The 20,463-nt window shown below is 39.3% G+C and overlaps 1 protein-coding gene across 1 annotated transcript in view; it reads left to right on the forward strand.

Annotated features, from left to right (window-relative positions):
- Sntb1 (syntrophin beta 1) overlaps window positions 1-20,463 on the forward strand; it is a 234,014-nt gene that overhangs the window by 141,081 nt on the left and 72,470 nt on the right. The gene's annotated exons all lie outside the window — the stretch shown is intronic.

A 20,463-nucleotide genomic window follows, 5' to 3' on the forward strand; every position in this document is an offset into this window, starting at 1 on the left:
AATATCGTACTGTAATATGTAAAGAGGAAACCGGGAGTAGGGCACACACGGGGCTCTCCGTACTGTTTGTGCAACTCCACGCTAATCTAGAATTACTTCAAATTAACGAGAAGTGGTGTCTTTAAAACAAATGAGTGAGAAGTGATATCTTTAAAACTAATGAAGAGATTGTCTGCATCTCAGAGGACAGCTGTGGGAAAGAACTTTGTATAAAATTGTCATTGTCACTCTGATTTCTTTTCCCAAGATATGGGATGTGTTGGTGATAGTAAAACTCTCTCTGTGCCATCTCTTGAGAGTTACCCCTGCTCTTCATTTCAAAGGATTGAACCTTTGCCATTGTCCTCACACCTGATTGCTGACCCTTGAGTTTGACCTTGCGCGCTCAAGAACACTAGGCTTTGGGGACAGTTTGACCTCCCAGTGACTCACATTCTAATAGGCAGTAAATGGGGATAATGATTGTTGCAATAACAGTTTTCCTGCCAGTGAACCCTGTCATCTGAGAAGGCCCAGTGAAATGGCACTTGAAAATAATACTTAAACAAGGCATTCGGCTGCTGGCCACCATTGTTCTTTGTTTGCACCAGTTCACGCATGGATCTGCTCCTCAGAGTTCAAAATGCAGTGGGTCTTTTGGTTTGGCATCACCCCATCTCTTAGAGATTTTAGAGAACTAAAGAGATAACACGGGTGGTGGAAGCATCAGAATCATAAAAACAGCCCCCATCAGCCTTCCATGAATGCAGTGTTAGGGCCCTGACTGCAAACAACACCATAAATCTGAATGATTGACACATTTTTAAAAGGCCCATTCTCGAATACTCTCCACTTTCACCCTCTTTAAATGTATGTTTTCATTGGGAGAAGGCCTTTTAGTTAGTAATCTTACAATTGCAAGTGATAAAAAGCTCAACTCAAGCAAAAGGGAGATGGACATGTAGACTCTGATAACTAGGATGTCCAATTATGAGCTTCAGGCGTGCTGGGATGCAAGGATTCCAATACTAATATTAGGCACACCTCCATCTCCACTTCATCCGTTTATTCCCAGTCAAGCCCTCTCTCCTTGGCCTGATAGCTCCAGGTTTATTTCTCCTATACCTTTCTATCTCCATGAGTGGAGGCCTCTGAGCTCCAGTCGTTCCCACACAGGTCCTGAATTTAAATCTAATTGGATTTACTGTGGAGCTCCAGTCGGTACTGAGAACAGCTTCACCTAAGTTCTGTGCACTGACAGAAAAAGAGGTGTGGTTCCCAAATGGAAAAATAGGGAGCTCTACAAGGAAAAGAGTGACCAGGTACCAGAGAGGTAACAACAACAGACTTTCACAATGGAAGGAAAGGGTAGAAACTGATTGTAATGAAGAATGTCTTCACTTGGTTAAGTTCCTGTGTGGACCTGTGTGGTCCTATGAGTGAGATGTGCCACATCTTCAGGGTCCTGGCAGGAGATAGATAGGAAACCTAAAAGGGATGGCTAGAAAGGATTTAATGTGGGGATAGTATATATAGTATAGCCAAGGTAAGGGGAATGAGTAGGAAATGGAGAAGAACCCCAGAGCTAACAGTATGAGAGGCCACTACCAACAAAGCAAGGAGAAGGGCGATTCTTTAAAAACTAATAAGCTCTGAGGCTCCTGAAAAGGGCCTCACACTCCCAGCTTTGGTCCCTGCCAACCCCTGGTCACTGCTCTCCTGGTGGTGTCTCCCAGTGGCTGAGGCTAACAAGAAGATGGAGGTAAGGGAGCCCCAGTGATGTGCTCTGTTAAGGTGATTGAAACCCCCAGGACACAGATCAGGAGGGAAGAGGGCAGAATCTGGATCTGCAGGGGCACAGGGCACACATGTTCTGGCAGCTTCCCAGTAGCTGAGATGGTCTCAACTCTTGCCTCATCTCTTTAAACACAATAGTGTTTTTTGTTTGTTTGTTTTAGTTAGTTAATTTATTAATTTTCCTGATTTGTTATGCATGACAGCAGAATGCATTTCAATTCAGAGTACACAAATGGAGCATAATTTTTCATTTCTATTGTTGTACAAAGTAGAGTCACACCATTTGTGTCTTCATACATGTACCTAGGGTAATGATGTACATCTCATTCCACCATCTTTCCTACCCCCATGCCCCCTCCCTTCCACTCCCTCCCCTTTGCCCTATCCAAAGTTCCTCCATTCCTCCCATGCTACCCCCTACCCCCATGATGGATCAGCATCCACTTATCAGAGAAAACATTCTGCCTTTGGTTTGGGGGGATTGGCTTACTTCACTTGTCATGATATTCTCCAACTCCATCCATTTACTGGAAAATGCCATGAGTTTATTTTCTTTCAATGCTGAGTAATATTCTCTTGTGTATATATACCACAGTTTCTTTATCCATTCATCTAGGAGGCCATCTAGGTTGATTCCACAGTTAGCAATTGTGAATTGTGCTGCTATAAACATTGATGTGGCTGCATCACTGTAGAATATTTTTAAGTCCTTTGGGTATAAACAGAGGAGTGGGATCATTGGGTCAAATGGTGGTTCCATTTCAAGTTTTCTAAGGAATCTCCATACTTCTTTCCAGATTGGTTGCACCAATTTGCAGTCCCATCAGCTATGTATGAGTGTGTCTTTCCCCCACATCCTCGCCTACACTTAATTTTGATTGTATTTTTATTAACTGCCATTTTGATTGGAGTGAGATGAAATCTTAGAGTAGTTTCGATTTTCATTTCTCTAATTGCTAGAGATGTTGAACACTAATCTCCAGGATTTATAAAGAACTCAAAAAACTTAACACCAAACAAACAAACAAATCCAATCAAATCAATAAATGGGCTAAGGAACAGAACAGCCACTTATCAGAAGAAGATATACAATCAATCAACACAAACTGTGTTTAAAATTATTACTATTTGGATAGTTGAAAGACTGTAATGTATCATTCTTAGTGATATTGATAATTTTTCTAAAGGTTTACTTTTTTTACTTACCAACTGTCTTATGTCTTTTGCTTATCCCAGATCATTTGTAGACCCATTAGTAGACATTCCCGTAGAGCAGTAATAAAGACATATAAAAAGTTCTTCCTGTTTTGGGAAAGTTATTGTCAGATGATGCATCATCATAGATGTCTCCTGAAGTATCTTATCTAGCATCTCATAACAGCAGAATGGACTTATCAGGGCCATTATAGAAGCAAGAATATTCTTTATTGCCTTCATCTTTAAACTTCTCGAAGGATTTTCATAGATAAAATCCAAGGGAACAAATCCAATCTGGAAATTTTTTGAATAAATATTTAATATTGAATCCTGCTGTGGAGAAATATGAATGGTTTTTAGCCAAATGTTAAAATGAATGGCAAATCCTTAATACTATGCTTTCATATATTATCACAAATATCAGCAAATTTGCTTGGTATTTGGAAAGATATAAAATGTGATCCTATATATATTCAGCTATAATTTACCTTAAATCGATGTCCTTTGTCTTTGCCTTGACTGTTAAACTTTGATTTTGTAGAGGAATAACAGTAGCTCTGTGGCAAGATTGTGCCGATTATACTTAATTTCAAGTCTTTGGAAGTGGGGTTTACGTGAACAGCAATATCAACTTCCTTTTTAAAATCCTGTTCAGTGCAAATCCTAACACCTCCTTGACATTACACCAGAGGAAAAACTTATATTAGCATTTTTCTTGTCTGCAAGGTAGTCTGGGAAGTTGAAGAATGACTCCTGAGAAATGACGAGGGTCCCAGGGACTCAGGAGAGTTTGGTGCACTCCCAGAAAGAAGGACAATGAGAGAACAGCGCAGCCCACATTAGTACAACCCAGAGGAAGGGCAGAGGGCTGGCCCGAAGCTGGTCGGTAGGGGGGCGCTCATCTTAGGGAAGGCAAAGAGGGCACCTGAGTTATGGAAGATCTTGAAAGCTGGACAGAATGGTTAAATTTGACTTGGTATATGGGAGGAGACTTCCTACACAAAATCAGAGAGAAAGGGACTTAACGGTGCTACATAACCCATAATTTTCTTTTCCTACACATGAGAACTCTGGGCCCCAGAGAACGGAAGTTGTTTTATCAACAGTCACATTCAAAATTAGGATGTAGAAATCTTTAGAGAGCAGGACAATGCTGTGAGATATATATATATATATATATATATATATATATATATATATATATATATATATATATTAAATATAATATATATATATATATTATATTTAATCTATTAAAGAACCCCCTGCATTTCATCTACTACAGTCGCTTGATTTCTCCTTGAGCTGGAGGAAACTTTCTCTGGATTCTGCAGTGACAAGATTAGTGCAAGCCTGGAATGGGGTCATTTCCCTGTTCCTTGACCCCTGGGTCCTATGCGCTATGCTAGGGAGTCTGGTACTGCTTTTCTCTAGGAGCACTGTCACCCCTAGTTGGCCAAGCACATCAACAAAAAGCCTTTCCCACATCCTACTAGCTCCAATACTTTTGAATCTGCAAGCCCCAGTCTGGCCCAGAGGACCCATACATAAATACTAATTTCTACCCGAAATGTAAAATTCTTCAGGCCCCAAACATTTTTCCACTGTTGTTTTTTGATCTTTTCAGTTATCTATGCTTTGAGGAGTTTTCAATGGTCCAGTTTCAGACAAGGAAAAAAAACAAACTAAGTTGGAACTATCTAAGTTGGGAAAACAATAATTATCAGAGACATGGCAGAATCATGTTCTGTTTATCAGCCATTACCTTTGCTTTGCTTCGTATGGTGTCTCCATTTGCACACGATTTCTTTTCAAATTAAAAATGCAAAAACACAACACAGCAAAACAAAATCCTAGTCAGGAGCTTTAAGGTGCAAGTTCATTTCTCAGTCTTACTCATTCCCATTTCAGATTCTTTCAAATGGGAACTTTTCCATAGCTGTGCCTCTCCATGATGTTATTGGAGGAAAGGATGTTGGTGATTCACATTTATTATGTGCTTAGTCTGTTTCAGGCAATGAGATTTAATAATCCCAATCCTGTAAGGTAATCCTGAAGAATCTGAGAGATGTTTCTAAAATCACTCCTTTGGTACGTGGCAGAGCTAGAATTTCACCTTCTCCTTCCAATTCCAAAACACAGCACCTTCCACTAAGCTGAGCTAATAAAGGGGCTTGGGGAACATCTGTCCATATGAGTAAGGCTTCCCAGAGGCCCCTCTCATAGCAGATCAAAAGTAAAGTTTCAGAACTGTGAGACACATAGAGGTAATTCAATCCTTCATTTACAATGGTGAAATCAGGGAAAGCAGCACTGCTAAAATCTCCTATTCACGCTCATCCATATCCATCCCATATCTTCAACTGTTTCCCTTTCTGACACAAAAATAAGAAAATCAAGGAGAAATTTTCTTTTCTGTTTCTCCCTTTCATTCTTTTTATTTTTTTTCTTTTGAGATATACATGACAATAGAATGAATTCTAACATTATACATATAGGGGGTAAAACTTATTCTAATTAGGATCCCATTTTTGCAGTTGTACATGATGTGGAGTTACACTGGTTATGTATTCATGTATGAACATAGGAAAGTCTTTCCTATTTCCATCTCCCCATCTTCCCTTAATTCCCCTTGCCTAATCCAATAAACTTCTATCCACACCCCCTTATTGTGTGTCAGCATATCAGAGAAAACATTCAGCTTTTTTTTGGGGGGGGGAGTGGCTTATTTCACTTAGCATCATAGTCTCCAGTTCCATACATTCATCAGCAAATGCCATAGCTCCTTTATTCTTTATATCTGAGTAATATTCCATTGTGTATATATACCACAGTTTCTTTATCCACTCATCATTGAAGGACATCTAGGTTAGTTCCATAGCTTAGCTGTTGTGAATTGAGCTTCTAGAAACGTTGATGTGGCTCTGTCACTGTAGTATGCTGATTTTAATCCTTTGAGTGTATACCGAGGGGTGGGTTAACTGGGTTAAATGGTGGTTCCATTCCAAATTTTCTGAAGAATCTCCATGTCAATCAGACATTTCTGCTTAGGTCCCTCCTTGAATTTTCCACACAATAATCTTTTTCCTTTCTTCTTTTCTTTCTAGTTTTCTACGATAGAAATCCAAAGAACAGGTCTTACAGAGACTGAAATCATCTTTGATAGGACAGGTTAAGGGAAGCCAATTTGTGAACACACACACACACACACTGCTGGTCTTGCTTTGCTCATTTTCTACCTACAAATTTTAGTTGTCGTGATATAATAAGTGTAAATAAATTCATAAGTACAAACCGTGCCACTGGCTTCTCACTCTACAGAACACTGTGTAGATAGCAGATGTGATCATGACCAGTGACCAAGCACATCCCTTCCTTCAAAGTCAGTGCACACAGAGACAGCAAACGGTATAGTTGTGTTTCCTCCCTGTTTCCCAGGACTGAATCTCTGGGACATGTTATAAGAATGGTTAATAGGAAGAGAAAGTTTTTCAACAAAGATGGCAGTAAAGGAATGAAAAGTGAAATGTATAATGTTAGAATTACTGGAAGTGACATCTGAACCAAACACTGATATAATTATAGAAGAAATAGTTGACAGAGCCATTGCTGACAGATATACAGTCAGAACTTAGTGAAAGTGAACTTACAACCTTAGGTGAATAGAGTATCTGTGAACAGAGGATGAAGTGGCCCAAGACGAAGTGACGCGGGTGATGACTTCACAGTGACGGAACTCTCAGAGACATGTCACATCATTGAAAGTGCAAATGATGCCGGGTTGCTAGCTGATCCAAACTCAGATAGGTTATGACAGTCTGCCAAGACACAGAACAGAAGCTTGCTCTGTCTCATGAATTGTGTGAGGCAAAGAAAGCAACAAGCAGTGTTCAATATACTGATGATACATTTTTATCAGGAATATAAAGCATTTATTTCCCAATATGTCTAATGTTTATAGGTTTCTAAGTACATATTAATTTTACTCTGTTTTCATTTCCCTACATATGTGTAACTAGCTGTAAAATAGTTTGTAATATTTTGATTAAAAAAGTGTAAAGGTCAGGCAACAACCCTATTTTTTCCAACTGATGATAAAGATCACTTAGTGTGGTTTCAGCTTTCACAGCCATTTTTCCATTTTTATAGTCTTAACACTGCTGTGCCAAAGCAAGACTTCACCTTCCCCCCACCCTGCCCTCTCTTTTTCTTCTTTTTGGAACCAGGGATTGAACACAGGGGCGCTTAACTACCCAGCCCTTTTAAATTTTTATTTTGAAACAGGTTCTGACTAAGTTGTTAGGATCTCACCAAGCTGCTGAGGCTGGCTTTGAACTTGTGTGATCCTCCTGTCCCAACCTCCCAAGTTTCTGGGATTACAGGTGTGCACCACTACACCTAGAAAGGCTATATTGATCTCCCTGTTTCCCCTTGTATCTCTCGATCATATATCCATCATCTTTCTATCCATCTAATCCATCTTATCTATCCATTCATTTATCCATCTGTCCCTATTTATTTTCTGTTTATTTATGTAAACATATAGCTCATTCTATATATGTATATATACAAGTGTATGCGTGTGTCCACATGTTCTATTTTCTCACGATTTTGTACTACCATTCATTTTCAGTTCTAACAATAGTGATTTTTTTACCCCCACCCCAGATTCCAAGTAAATATAACCAAGTAATTTCATTTGCTAGCCGTATTGCCCAGCTATATTAAAAGAATCTCAAGTGTGAATGTAAAATAGGTATGACCTGAGTAAAGCAGGCTGGTGGTAATCAAGATCTTGACAGTGTAATTAATGGAATGATATTTCTGGAGTCTCTAAATATATCCGCCCCACCATCTGCCTGAAAATCACCTAAGTCGGAATTTCCCACCACTTCTTCCAGGGAGAAAATAGTCTCTGACCTGAGGGAACTCCCATCTGATAAGAGATAGAAATAAACTATTCAGGTTACCCTTGGCTTGCATCATCCTTAAATCAAGACTGTTGGTTGTGCTAGAAAACACAGACTGTTAATGCAATTAAGCATCAATCGGCCTGTTGTGTTGCTTTAAAAAGCAGTCATCAAGTTCCTGAATGAATCACCCCTGAGATGGAGGCAGACTGAGGAAAACCTGGCAACAGCTTGGGTATCTTCACGTTAGTCTTTTGCTGTACATGTTTAAATTAAGTGTGCCAGTATGGGTGTAATTCAAATTGCCCCCCTCTTCTGAAATATCAGAGTATTCAGATGGAGGTGGGTGGTTGGCAGAGGCAGCCATCATGAAAGGATGAAAATATGCCCCTTTTCTGCATGACGTGGCAGCACAACTCATAATGGGGAAACGTCAGGGCTGCCATGGAAGAGCAGTGGGAGCAGGCACGTCTCACTCCTGATAGACTGGTCCACACAATTGCATGTGGGCTTCTTCCACCTCTGTAGAGCAGACAGTAGAACTCGAGATAGAAATAGAAAATCTCCCCCAGCCTGACTGTATGACTGTTAGATTCTGGGTCCCTTTGTATTCACCCTATTGGTGAGAGAGGGACTTTCCATCTTAACCAGAGTGAGATGGTTGAATACACAATTCCACACTGGACAGATGAGATTGGTCCAGTTTTCAGTCATACCTCACAACCTGGGGCAGGAGGACCCTATGGGCCATGGTTTGCACACTGCTACAGAGCAGACTGAAAGACTAGAAGTGTGGGAAGCAGGCTTTGTAGGAACAAGAAAGGGAAGGGCAACTGGTTTGTTTGAGTCCTTTTTTAGATTGTTATGGAAATAAAACATCTTAGGTTGAAGGCCAGGTGGAGTCCTTAACCTGGTCCAGCAGTTATGAGATCTAGCACGATGGCACAATTCCTACTGGGTGGGGCTCCTTTCAGTGAGAGCAGAATTCCCCAGTAGTCCTTTGGGATCAACCAAGGCTCAGCGATGTCAAGGCAACACATGCCAATTTAGGCTTCCGGGGATCACTGGACCTTACATCCATCAATGCCTTTAGACACAGCCTGAGATGGAGATTGTCAGGGAGTGAATTGCTGAGGGAGGCTTTTAGGAACAGCCTGTAAGGAAGTGAGTGAAGCAGGCAGGAAAGACAGGGAGGAGGCTAAATAAAGATGTGGTACCAACTGAAGTACAGCTGAAATATCACCTCTCCTGGAGCTGTAGAGTGTACATGGCCACACAGCTCTCCCATCTGAAGCCAAAGGAGCAAGGATGCCATCTACCCATTGAACGTGGACTCTCTGGAGGTGGAGAGAGATCACTTTGATCATGTAAGAGTAATTCTCTTGAGCAGAGTGACACCGTGGACAGCCAATATTCATGTGCAATTTGGTTGCACTGTCCTAAAAAAGAGCATTTTGGTGCAGGACCAACAATAACTACCATAACCACCAGTGTGAGCCCATGAGGGAGGAAACTTCAGCAGACATACCTCAGAACTTTAGGTGGGAAAGAGATGAACATGGGGAGCAGTTCTGGGACTTGTGGAAGCATATAAGCACCACCTAGAAGTGTAGCTTTACTTAAAATTCTAATAGCTCCCTTGGCATTTCCCTGCTCTTCCTCTCTCACAGGATGGAATAATTATCTTTTGATGCTTTGAAATCCCCAAACATCATTTTCAGAGTCCCTTTGCATCCTTACATTTTTGTTTGGGGCTTTTGATTACTCCTAATAAGACTGGGCTGCAATATTTCTGAAGAAAGGCAATTTAGCACGGTTGGCATGTTCATGTTCTGTAGGCTAAATCAGCTACAAGGTTTATCAAGTAAGTAAATTTGACATTTTTATATTGATTTTATTTAGCATTAGGGATCGAAATACAGGTGTAATTGGAGTTCTGGAATCTGACCTAACAATATCTATAGCTGCCTATGAGCTGCATCGAGATGAAGGTGAGGAACTTCACGGAGGTCAAACAGGACTCTCATCATTACCCCGCTCACTTCTCTGTCATGACGATTCAGAGAGAGGCCCTAAAATATTCCCTGGTCTGTTTTTGACCCTCAGATTTCCACCTTGCAGAGAAAAGAGATGGGTTATTTAGGTCTGGTGCCTAGAGAGTGTCTGAGAGTTTACCAGCCCATGTCTGTGAAGTGAATGGGCAGGGACCAGTGGTACTGGCCAGGACATCTATCCCTGCTGCCAATAGACACTGTGACACATTCTCTCTGGGAATAAAGTAGAATTTACCTCATGTCTACTAAGTGTCTTTTCTGTGGATTGGAAGAATGGGGAAGAGGGAACTCAAGCACCTGGGTCTCATTTCTGTGTTCTAAACAGTCATCATTTCACAGGAAAATGCTTAGATGGTGAACTGTCTGTAATTTAGGGATTTCCTCACTTGGAAATGTCAAGTTTAAAAAAAAAAAATTTAATGTGTGAGATGCAGGTATGTTTGAATAGCTGTCCTTTATTTCCCATGAATTTATCATCCTTTTAATGTAGTAAGACTAGATTGAAAGTCAGAAAACGAGAGCTCTTCATTCAGCTTGCCTGTGGCTTTTCTGTGGCCTCCAGCAAATAAAACACAGATATATGTCTTACTTATTCTATGGGCTTTAAGAACTGTGAATTCTTACAGAGCTCCAGAGCTGGAGTAGCAGAGAAAAATGATAGACTATGGATTGGCAATTTTGTGGTACTTGGCCACAGTTATGTAGCCAGTTTGTAATAGATGTGAGTGAAAAACACCCCTGTCTGACTTTCAGTCCAGGGCATACATGACTCAACTAGGGTGATCCTCACCATGCATGTAAATAAGATCAGAACTCTTTGGAATTATGTGAAAGCATGATCTTGCCATAGCTCTTTGGCCACTAGAGAGTATGGGAGATTTCCAAGGGAGCATCTGGAACTTTGGTCAGGTCAGAAGTAGGGACAGAGATGAGGAGAACCTTCTAAAGAGGAAAGAGAAAGAACAGAAGAGTAAAACCTTGAGGAGCATCAGGAGGAGGAAATGGAGAAGTTGGTTTCTAGTAATAACCATTAACCAATACCTGTTTTTGCCTAAGTGTAATTAATGTTTTCCTCCTGTTCCAACAGGCTTCTAGAATAGCAATCACAATGTGTATCATGGGGCCTGTTTATCAAACTACTCTGTCATGGTCCCTAAAACATGCAATTGTGAAGTTCATCTAACTTCTGAGCTCCCTACCCTACCCTCCACCTCTCCATTCCTCACTTTGTTCTCTTACTCTCTGCTTCACATACAACCCAACCAAATTTTATGGGAAATACAGTCTGATTCTTCTCAGTTGCAGGTTTCCTGGACTCTTTACTCCATCCTCTTTTTCCCAGTTAGCTGTCAACCTGCTATGCTGCCTTATAGATCATTGGTACCCCTACTAAGGGGTGTAGAGGGAAAAATGCATATTAACCCAATTGGATTTTTGTCGGAGGCTTTGGAAATAAATATGCTGGGGCACTCCTCAGGGAAGATGCAGTTGGTAGACATACCCTGAGGTCAAAAGTGTCAGTACACAAAACATAAAAATATCCCTGGTATATGTGGAGAGGAAGAGTGCTGTGTTTGTGTGCTAATATTTGCTGCACAATTTAATAGGCTATATCTTAATTGCTGAATTCAGGCAACAAGCCTTTTGACTAAGGTGGATTTGGGTACATGGAAATAAGATTGGAGTCCACTAAGTCCAATAAGAATTTATTGAATGAATATGGAGGAAGCAAAGAAACATGACAGAGGTTGAAATAACAGCATAATATAGGAGAAGAAGAGTGGGCTTTGGACAGGGACCTACCAAGATTTTAATCCGTACTTTGTTGCTTACTGGTTAGGTGACTAATAGAAAGTTTCCTGATGTCTTTAATCCTCAGCTTTTGGTCCATTAAAAAAAGAAGAAGAAAAAGCATTAATACCCTACCTTAAAAGAGAATTTATGTTTCTTAAATGAAATATTTTCTGTGCAGTATCTGGCACAGGGCTGGGCACAAAGCATCAATACGTTTAATGCAGCAGATGAGACAATCAGCCCTCTAGTTGGCTCAACTTATTGGAAATGTGGGACTCACTACTAAGGAATATTTTGGGGATGGAATTTGTATGGCAGGTTTTAGAAATCTCCAACTTGTGAATGCTACTAAATACCTCTACAAAATTTTCCCTATTAAGTTCAGTGAAAAGAATTTTCATTGATCCTTTCACTAAAATATTGACATGTCATAGGGCTCAGACTTACTTACCAGCTCAATATTTTAATCTTTATCTCTAACTTCAATTTCCTGGCACAGAACTGTCACTTTCCTAGAGTTATCATCATCAGTCTTGTCATTTGGCTTTTTATGCCATTTTACAGGAAGAAACCTAGCATCCCAGTGTGGAGTGTGTGTCTGAAATGACTTTCTTTAAGGGTGGCACAGCACAGCCATACTGAGGTGCCCTGCAGAGCACTCAGCTGCCTCTTCCAATACTGGGTCAGCCCATACTTTCAGAACCAGCCCTTAGCAAAATTACAAATGACTATGGATCATCTGTGTCCCGGGTCACACAAAATAAAAATTGTAGTAAATGAGTCAATAAAAACCAAAGATCTCCTGTAAGTACTGGTGTAAAAACTGAACTTCATGAAAAATCCAAATGTGTACCCAACAAAAGAGCTTCTGAAATTAGAGAGCAAGAAGGATCAGTATGAACTGGGATTTCCAGGGAAATGTGGAAGGAAGAAATCGGACATGAACTGGTCTACAAAAAGGGGAAAGATTCAAAAGCTTTGTATGGATCTTATGTGACTCACAGCTTAATCTCACAGAAAAAAAATCCTTAAATAAAAAAAGTGTTACTTGAAAAAAAAAAGTCCTACTTGATGCCTGGAAGAGAGGTCATAAATCAAAGTATATAGATCCCATTCCAATTTCCCTGGAGATGGAATGTGAAATTCATGTGTATATAATTTTAACCAAGACCCTATTAACAATCTTGTAGAAATAATTCCTTGTTTAATTAACTGCCAATTATAAAAACAACTTTCTGAAGTGTACATAAACTTGGTTAAATAAGACAATTATAACTAAATGTATAAAATTGAGTTTTTAACAAAGATATAAAATAATGTCTTCAAAAATTCCTGTCTGTCTTCACTGGAAGAGATCAAAAGTTGAAGGAAGGACTGGACTTGTGGCTCAGTGGTAGAGCTCTTACCTGACATGTGTGAGCCCTGGGTTCAATGCTCAGCACCGCATATAAATAAATAATAAATAAACAGACAGATAAATAAATAAATAAATAGATAGATAGTTAAAAGATCCATTTACAACTAAAAAATGTTAAAAACAAAAAAGGTTGAGGAAGAATCTGTGGGAAGCTTAGGATTCTTGATGACTTTTGTGGAAACTAACCCATACAGGTATATTTTATTGTTTTCTCCTCTTTTTACCTAAGCCTTTATTGTTTTTTTCCATATTTTTATTGGTACACTACAGTTGTGCATAATGGTGGGATTTATCGTTACATATTTGCGCATGCACACAGTATAACAATACAATTTGGCCAATATCCTTCCCGAGGACTTCCCCTTTCCTTCTCCTCTTCCCTCCCCATTCCCTTTCTTATACTCTTCCCAAGAACTTCCTTCAATTTGTATGAGGTCCCCTACCAGCTTTCTTTTCCTTTTTCCTCTCTAGCTTCCACATATGACCGAAACCATCTGAGTTCAACTTATCTCCTTTAACATAATAGTCTCAAGTCCCATCCATTTTCCTGCAAATGACATAATTCTGATCTTCTTTACCGCTGAACAGAACGCCATTGTGGAGTTCTACCACATTTTCTTTATCCATCCATCCATTCCATAGTTGGGCTGGTGCCATAGTTTGGTGTTGTCAATTGTGCTGCTATAAACATGGGCTTGAATCCATGGTTAAGCTTTTCCTCCAAACAAGGACCTTAAAAACAATTGCGAGTACTGTATTTGAAGCAGACAGTTTTCTGGAAACTACCTGCACCTTGATATTATTCCGGGAAAGCAGACCTTAGAAATATGAAAAAAAAAAAAAACTTCTCTGGACACAAGGGTTTTTATCATTTGATCTTTTTCCACCTTGTTTTTCCTCTGCCCTAAGCTTCAGGCATCTAATTTGAATAATAATTAGGTTACCACACAAATAGAATCCAAAATGGAACTGTCATAAGAATCTGGGTTTTTTAAAAAATTCATTTATTTATCATCTTTTAGGGATTGAACATATTTTTGCTTATAAATAATACCATGGTTTTTTAAAATAACAATGTTTGGCTAGTTATTTGCTTATTTATTTGCTGAATGTTATTCAGTACCTATTATTCATTCATTTAATAAATATCTATTGAGTACATGGAACAGTACATGGAACAGCCAAGCAGTCATAAGTACCAGAACTGTCATGGTGAACTACATAGACGCTACAGTGGAGCCTCCCGGGAAGGTGGATAACCTGTAGGCCATTCAGTCAAAAGTGCCACAAAAGTAACAGGCACTATGTACCTAAGGGAAGAGGGGATTTATTTTAGGTCATTATGTATAATGGTCAAGGCAATGGGTTGGAGATGCAAAGGTATTTTCAAGAAATTTTTTTCATCGAGAAGACAAACATCAAAACTAAGAATGTCAAATATAGAATCGTGCATGCTATCCTGTATTTCTAAATTAAATCTGTGAGGGCTCCAAAGAAAGAATAAGTTAACTTGACCTGGGAAGTCAAGAAAGGTCTTCAGCTGAATCCTTTTTTTTTCCAAATGGAATATTTTATTTATTTATTTATTTATTTATTTATTTATTTATTTTTATTATTAGTTGTTCAAAACATATCATATTTCATACATTTGATTCAAGTGGGTTATGAACTCCCATTTTTCCCCTGTATACAGATTGCAGAATCACATCGGTTAAAGATGAGGTAGAGAAAGACTTTCTGGGTTGCAGGACCAGCATGCTCAAAGAGGGAAGTCACAAGATGCATGGCCTCATTTAAGAAGAGCCATTAATCTTGGGTAGCTGGAGCATTGCATATATGTATTCAGGTGTTACTTTCTTAGCAAACCCCTTAGGCTGTTATACCTTCATTCAAACGTTGCTGTGCTGCATTTTTAGAATTCTTCTTTGGATTTGTCTTCAGAGACAATTCCTTAGCAATTCATGAAAATCTACATTAGAGTTACATGGGTATTCCACTGTGGTCCATGTATATGTTCATCTCTCTCTCTCTCTCTCTCTCTCTCTCTCTCTCACACACACACACACACACACACACACACACACACACTTTTGTTCTACTCCACTCAGCTTACCATACTCCCTGTCTCTAGCCTCACAGAGCTAGGGACCTGGAGGGGAATTTTGAACAGGGAGTGAGGTAGGACATGCTACTGTGCCAACCAAGGCTGACCAACAGATCACCTCATTCAAAATGCATGAGGAAGCTGAATGCTGTTAACTTCCTTTGGGAGATAATTTAGCTTCATTTTTGGGTTTTTACCACCAGGCCAGGTACTCTGTTTTACTTCACTACTAGTTCTCATGAGCTGTGCCTATTAATTCAGTCTTTGCCCTGTATATATGAATTTGTGCACTCAGAACTGTCTTTCTTTTAAAAAGTTAGAGCGGAAGCATATTGCTTTTTATGAAATAGAGTCTAGGGCCTTATGTATGGTACCAAAATAGATTTGGAAGTGAACACTCCAATGTCTCATTCTACAAAAATTTTCTTCCTTGGTGTCTCAGCTCAAAGAACTACACAAGTTACAACAGCACAACTAGATATTTGCTTGGTGCTTTATAGAGTAATTTCATATTCATTGTTTCCTTTAACACTCCTTAGAGCTCACTGATTCTACACCATTTACTACTAGAGAACTGTTTGTTGATGAGTGAGCATGTGCCTGTGTGCAAGGCTAGGAACCTAGTTTAGGAAGGTGGGCTGCAGGATCTGCAGGAAACACATTCCCCTTCATGAAGAACACAGGCAAGCATCCTTGCTCCTGTTGTGTGAGCCTCATGGCTGTCATGGGGCAAAGTACTTATCAGGATTCTGCCAGAAAAAAAGTGTGACCATTGCGAATAAAACTACTCTTTGAATTGTGCTGACAAGAAAGCTGATCTTCACTATCGGAATGATGAGTTTGACCTTTAATTTTTAAGTGACATATAAAAATGTGAGCTCTGCCTACTCTGTCATTTTAAACAAGACGTTGTGTTATTTGTTTGCTCATTTTTCTCTTTCAAACCGAGACTACAAAATCAAGCTAATTTTAAATACCAGCATTGGTTCAGATAATCATTTGGACAATCACCAAATGCTAGAACTGTCTACTTCATTGTTCTAACCTTAGAGAAAAGGAAAATTTGACATTCTTACACCAAATGAACTGTTAAATAACTACTTTGAATGATGGCAGTCCTACAGATGTGTGGAAGTCTTCCTTTCCTAATAAAATTTTTCCACTATTAGGGTTTGTTTTCCTCCATAAAGAAAAAAAAAACGGGTAATAGGGCTTCAGTTTTCTCACCTGTAACATGAGGTACTAAGTGATTAATTACAGGGGATGATTTGAGACTCCACTCTGAGAAGAACAGTTAGTTTTTAAAAGGAACTATTTATTACCACATGAAGTTAAAGAAGAGATTGGTAGGAAAGGGAGAAATAAAAAAGTAAAGAAAGGAAGAAAATAAATAAGGAAGGGAAACCCATGTTCTCATCATTCTACCTCCATTAGATTGAAACCAGCTTATGCTTTTTAAGATGGTAAAAATAACATTTAGGCCCACATAGATGTGCTTTAAAACTTTCACCCCAACCTTGAGGCTACTCACTTGGATCCCTGATGAATGGTATTTCATTCCCAGAAATATGATAATGCCATTTGGATGTTTAACTTTCTCTTATTTTGGGGATAAACCCAATAAATGCTTCATGTGAGCAATCCATAATAGTAAAGCCCTGTGGGTCTTGCAAGGGGACTTTTCCTCCCCTGAATTCTTAACAGAGCCCCGTATTAATCGACTTTCCCAATGACTCCTTTGAGCAAGATGGGCTCCATGTGTGCTCAGGAGCTGATGCCAAGCTGCTGACCTTTGCATTCCAGGCGTCCTCAGTTGAGACTCTGACCTAAGCTCACACAGATAGTTGGATCCATCATGCTGCTCCTTGGCTCTGCTACTAATGTGCAACTAATTAGTTGCATGGCATACATTTTAACGCTGGCACTGGTAGTACTGATGCCAGATGCACAGGGAGATGGAGATGAGGGCAGGGCAGCAAGACACCCAGTGCACAGGTATTTAACAGAACTGGGCAGTTAGAACTGTGTTGCAGAATCACCATCTCATGACTTTGGGGAAGTAATAAGCAAGCAAGGGATAGAAAAAAAAAATATGTTCTTATATCTCTTCTTAAATAAAAAACTCCTCCACATCAGAAATGTGTTTTATGAACTATGAAATAAGGTGGAAAGTCGAAATGTTTGAAGAGTCAGGTAATGGTTTTTATTATCAAAAGGAAGCTGACATCCAGGCCTGCTGTTGAGTAACAGTAGATTTAAGACCTCCAGGCATGGCCATGTGGCACTGACCACAAGGACACTGGTGACATTTCAAGGGAGTGCTGTGTTGTCTGTTTTTGTTTTTTAAAAGATGGCAGGACAGAGCCAGGGTACAAAAGGGCATGCTACTCTGGCCTTTGCAACAATTTTTCAAAAGGCAGTTGTGTGAAAATTTTCTGCAGGCACATGCTGGGAGACATAATATGCCAGATGAAGAAATGCATGTGATTTGTTATCACACTGCAGAGGGCCTAGCTCTCTTTCTGCCTCCTAGATTAAGGAAGGTAGATTGAACTGCATAAGGAGTTGATAAATTTGATTGTAAATTCAGTCATGTTACTGAGGATAGGATGGTGATTTGACTTAGGACAAAGGATCTCTCTTAAATTTGTTCCAACTGCCTCATATTACAGGTGAGAAAACTGAGGCCCAGAAAGGATAAACTTTCTACTCTGTTTCACTATTTCTCCTGAGCACTTGGGTTAGATGGGGAAGATGGGTACCTGCTGTGATACTGGAGATGAACAGTGACACTGAACCCAGACACAGTCTCATCCTCATTCTGCTCCTTCAAGCTGTTGCTTCTTGCACAAACCACTGACAGCCTCTCTGAGCTCACAGCGATGCATGTGAGAGTACTGTGTACACTGTAGAACCTCATGCCCATACAAGTTATTTTTTTAAGAGAGAGAGAGAAAGAAGAGAGGAGAGAATTTTTTTTATTATTTATTTTTCAGTTTTCGGTGGACACAACATCTTTATTTTATTTTTATATGGTGCTGAGGATAGAACCCAGCGCCCCTCGCATGCCAGGCGAGCACGTTACCGCTTGAGCCACATCCCCAGCCCCACAAGTTATTTTTATATGTTTATTTTCCAAGACACTGTTTTCCAAATTCTGTGACTGCAGTTTAAAATAGGGTATGCTTGGGGAAAAAAATAATGGGATCAGTGATCAAATTATTTTGGAGACAAGCTGAATTTTGTCTTTTGGGAACCATTTGAAGACTCTCAGATATCCTGAAAGATATACATTTGAATTTAGAGATGCCTCCTCCCTCTCGTAGATACAGCTTATTTTGTATGAATGTCAACAAACATATTTACTTCACTGATTGAGCACCGAGGGCATGGTTGTAGAGCTCTATGCTATCGTAGTGCAGCAGCAATGTGTCAGTGGTTCTAGAATGTTCTACAGAATACTGTCAGTATTGCTTGGAAAGGGAATGGTGCTAGTCAGAAATGCAGGCCTCAGGACCCTACTTGAAACCTACTGAATCAGAATCACTCTAGGAGCAGGGACCTGAAATTCTACATTTTCAGTGAGCTTCCAGAAGATGCTGAGGCACAGTGAAGTTTAATAACCTCCATTGTGTACTGTGGTAACAAAGGACCTGGATTAGGTGTGACCTGGGCAAGCTATTTTAATATTTATAAGCTCCGGTTTTCTTATCTGTGAAAGGGGTAAAATAACTGCTTTGCAAAGACTTTGCAAAGATTGAATGTTTGCAACACGTTTATCAGTACATCTGATATAAGAAGATTTCATTCATAGTATATATTCACTCTTATTTTTATTGCAAGGACCATTGTGCAAAGCGGGAATATCAGTTAAACACGATCACTTCCCTCCAATGCATACTGTCCAGGGCTGGAGTTACAACCAAGGAGTGAACTAGAGGAACCATAATAAGTGCCACAATGGGAGATCTATGAATGAAATCAAGGGGAACTCAATGGTTCACCTTTGAGGTGGCTCATGGGAAGTTCTATTCAGAGGACAGTTGGGCTAACCTTGAAGTAGCTGTCTTCTAGGTAAGAACCAACCCCACTAATACACAGGAAAAGAAAAAAAAATCTCACAAGTACTTCCAGGAAACTCAAAGAAAATTTGCCACACATCTGGTAGTGCCTTGTGTCTTGCCTTCTTATCAGGTCTCCAAGGTAATTATTCTTTCTCTGATTTAATTTTTCTTCACAGGTTGTTGTAGGAAATGTGGGGAAAAAACAAACTCTTCTAATAGTCTAATATAATTTAACATAATAGTTCTAGTTTCTTTATTAACTGATACTTTTCTGCAGTTTCTAATTGCTATTTGCCATTTTTTCTTTTTCTTTTTTTTTTTTTTTTGCTTTTTTTCTGTCTTCTCTATCCTTTGATGAAATTTTAACAAGCCACCAGGTGGCCAAAAGTGACCATGAACAAAGATCTAATTACAGGGGGCATTCTAAGATAATAACTAAAACTAATTTTATAAGCACTCTGCTCAACAGTCTCAAGAAAATTCAGCAAATTTAGGTTAAGTACTTACTGTAGGATCAGACCTGTCAGGGACATGAGTACACTAAAATGCAAAATGTGACCTCTATCTGGAAGTATGTGTAAGCTAATAAATGGAGGAAACAAAAAAATTGAAAAGTTTTCAAAATCAAATAGTACACAGTGAAGAACATTTCAGTACAAAGCAAGCCATTATCCTATGGGGTCAAATCACTGTATAAAGCCTGTGATTAGATTAGCTAGAGAAATATGAGATCCAATATATAAGAACATTGGTCTAAGCTCATGGGGGATCCCAAAGGAAAAGATTGGGGTAGGAAAATATGAATTTGGTAAATATAATCTGTGCATTTTCACATGAAGCAGGAGATCACTACTATGGCTTCCAGGTTTTTAGGTGTTTCCTGCAAAATCTGGAAAACATCATGCATGAAAGTGGCCAGCAGTGCTGGGACATCTGTGCACCTTGACATGTAATATATAATGATAAAGTGGGGTAGCTCTCATTTTCTCACTCCTAGGCAGAAAGGGGAGAAGAATAAAAGGATTGAGACCATTTGATTTTTTGATTCATTTTGGTGATTTTTTAAAAATTTTTTTTCTTTTAAAAACTTAATGTTGCCCCTAGTGAAAACTATTTTCAATTTTTTTTCAGTGTAATTATGAATTTT

This window comes from Marmota flaviventris, chromosome 15, assembly GCF_047511675.1.
Source record: "Marmota flaviventris isolate mMarFla1 chromosome 15, mMarFla1.hap1, whole genome shotgun sequence".
Taxonomy (NCBI): Eukaryota; Metazoa; Chordata; class Mammalia; order Rodentia; family Sciuridae; genus Marmota; species Marmota flaviventris.